Genomic DNA, 3,358 nt, shown 5'->3' on the forward strand with positions numbered 1-3,358 from the left:
GGAGTTAGTGGGTTTGAAGTGCAGGATCCTTGAGTTCACTCTGGGAAAGGTTTCGCCAGAGCTCCTCTTTCAGCAGCACGCTGCGAGTTTCCCAGATGAGTTTCTCCATGAGACAGAGACATTGGTTATATTTAAAGAACAGGTTTATTAGGAAAAGGGAACAGAAGACTAAAGGACACTTGCATAAACACAAGCGGGCAGGAAGAGCTGCCCCAAAGGAACAGGTTTGCTAAGAAAGGCCTGCATGCTTGCAGGCGGGCGGCTTTGAGGAGAGCTGCCTCCGCTGTGGGAGATCAGTGAAGAGAAGCCCGGCATGGTACAGGTCATGGGCAGGCAGCAAGCTGCTGCCCTGCAGGGGGACAGAGAGCTGGCGAATAGAAGCACCTGCATAGTCACAGGTGGGCAAAAGGGCTGCTGCCCCGTGCCAGTGCGGAGACTGCACTAATATAGTCCTCTTCTCTTTGGGAGGGGTCACTCCTTTGTGGAGTGGCCTGTTTGCTGCTGATTTTGGAGACCAGAGGTACACAGAGATTCCACAATGGGCCCAATCTCCGTATCTTCTTCTTCAGGTCTATGTTCCTGATACCCCCTACAGCAGTCTGGTACCTGCTTGGGTCTTATGCCCCATGATAAGGTACTGGAGCCTAAGGATCTTGATTTCCATAACTGGATTAATGTTACATTAATCCCTTCTACCCCCACCTCCAGCTCTTGGCATTTTGTGAGTCAGGTTTTAGTCTTGTGATGCCTCCTTTAGATTTTCTATTCTTTCCTCCATCACCATTATTATTTAAGAGTAAAAAAAGATCAGGCAAATTTAAAATGTTTAACATTTTTATTATTCTTCTCTGGTGTTTCATATTTGTGAACCACTTGTTTATAATGACTTAGTGTGACCTGTCACCCAACGATAGGGAAAGGTGGTATAAGCAACTTACCAAGTAAGAATAGTTTCTGCTTAAAGTCCAACTCAAAAGTTGTGATTTAGTGAATATGTCCTCCACCCCATCAAAATTAATTCTTTATGAGTGCCAAAGCCCTGTCGATACAAAAACAGACCAGACCCAGGTCCTGTCCAGACCTCAGCAATAATTACACAGCAGTGTTTGATAAGTGCGCTAACAGAGGTATCCATAGAGGGTTAGTAGAGTCTAACTTTTCCTAGGGATACTGTAGAAGACCTTTCAGAGGAGGTAATGTTTGAGCTGCATCTTGTAGGATGAGTAGGAGTTCTTAAAACACAAGATGGAAATTCATTCCAGGTAGGGAGACGCTGAATGAGAGGGTACAAAGGATGGTAAGATACTTGTGTTAGACAACTAAGAGGAGATATTGGAGGTAGAGAGATAAGTTAGAACGCTGGTAAGAATTCAAGCAAAAGATGACATGATTGCAGGCATGAGGTGAGAGGGGGAAGGATTTTAACAAAATTCAGGAGATAAATTTAGCAGAACTTGATGCTTGATTATATGGAGGAAAGAAAGAACATGGAGGAGTTGGAGATGACTCCCAAGGATTTGGCAAATGAGTGGGTAGTGAAGTCATTAACTAAAATAGGAAATACCACACACAAGATAAGAGCAGGTCTAAGAAAGGTGGGTTCAAGTTCCCTCTAAGGCATTTTGAGTTGGCAAAAGGCCTGCAAGAGGCCGTCAATGAGTTTCCTTTTCTAATCCAGAAATCACCCCTTCCTCTGAGCTGCATAGCATATGGTATACTTATTCTGTATCACTTAAATCTGCTGTATTTATAAGTCTTTTCAAATGTATCCCTCCCTTAAATCATGGAGAAAAAGTACTAGGTCTTGATCATTTGTTCACAGCCCTTATTACAACCCCTTATTATATACAAAAGGCCTTCAGCTAAAGTTTGCATTTTTGAAAAGGTGGCTCCATCAGATAATACTCAGAAGCTGCCAGTTAACATTTATCAAAACAATGACCAAAACTTTAACATTAGTGACTTACAGAAAATATCTAAAGTATTTGACCCTGCAGCACCTACTTTCACAGTAGCTAGCTCCTATTGTGCGTATCTTTTAAGCAAACTTGCAAGGTAGTGGTATTCCTGTTTTACAGATAGAGCAACCTTAGTCCAGAGTGCCTAAATTATTTGCCTGGGGTCACAAGGTTTGCAAGTGGCCAAACCGGAACTGGGAGAGACTTGTTCCTTTACGATGCTGCCTTGCCAGGACTAAGGGGGCCTGACTGTCCTAATTCACAGTTGAACTGAAAATAGGGCGCCAGAGAGAATGGGACTTCTAGCTCGTTGGAAATTGCAAGAGGGCCCTAAGCGTATCATCCCAGTCACATTCTAAAGTGGCCCCCTCCCGGGGAAGTGCCCACCGCTGAGCTGAGAGAGGGCCCAGGGTCCACCCATTGGGTGGGCCGCCCGCAGCCCCAGTACCCGGCATTTCACAGCATTAACTCAGCGACAGCTGAGTTAGCGATCGCGTCTGCGCTCCGGCTCCCAAGCGCAGGATGGGGAGGGGGATGGGGGGTGGGGATGGGGGGATGAGGAATGGGGGTGGGGGTAGTGATGGGGGTGGGGAAGGGGGGATGGAGTAGGGGTGGGGGGTGAGGATGGGAGGGGAGGGGTGGGGATGAAGGGGCTGGGGGGTGGGGCTGGGGGGGGACTGGGGTGTGCTGCAAGGTACTGACAATACTAGTGCAAGGGCTTGTAGAGACTCGTCCCTCAGGGTTTATGAATTTTCGGAAATACAGGTTACTGGAAGACAGTGGGGTAACCTCCTCCCTCGGGACACTGAAGCCCGTCCGGGCCCTTCCTCTGTGTGTCCTGAGGCAGGCAGGGCCGGTTGCAGCCCCCACTGTGCGGGCCGGAGACCGCGGAGGCGGCAGGGAGTTGCAGCCAGTCCCCGAGAGGGCGGGAACGGGGCCTCGGCGGGCGTCCTCGACCTCCAGGAGGCCGCCTCCAAGTCCTCGGTCCTGTCCCGACATCTCGGGGCCGGTAAGAGGAGGAACCTGAAGGCGAGGGAGAGTGAGACGGCGAGAGAACCGCCCGGCGCCTGCTCGAAGGCCCCCGTGGGCTGCGCCGCGGGAGGCCCACCCGGGCCCAGGGGCGCGGCGCGGGCGCGACAGCAGAGGGCCCCACGCGCCCCGACGGGGCGTGCCCGGCGCGTGCCGGGGAGGGGGAAGCCCAGAGGCGGGCGACGCCCTGGAGCTCTGACCGCTGGCGCGGCGCGAGGAGGGGGCGTGTCGGGCTCCGGGGCGGCCGGAGCGCCGGGGTCGAGGGGAGTGAAGGGCGCGTGCGCGGGCCCAGCCCCCGCCGCTCCTCCTCCCCCACCCCCCGCATTCTGAGGGCAAAAGGCTGGTTTCGGCGTGGACTTCGGCGCCTGCGG

The sequence above is a fragment of the Talpa europaea genome, assembly GCF_964194135.1.
Source record: "Talpa europaea genome assembly, chromosome: 10".
NCBI classification, from domain to species: Eukaryota; Metazoa; Chordata; class Mammalia; order Eulipotyphla; family Talpidae; genus Talpa; species Talpa europaea.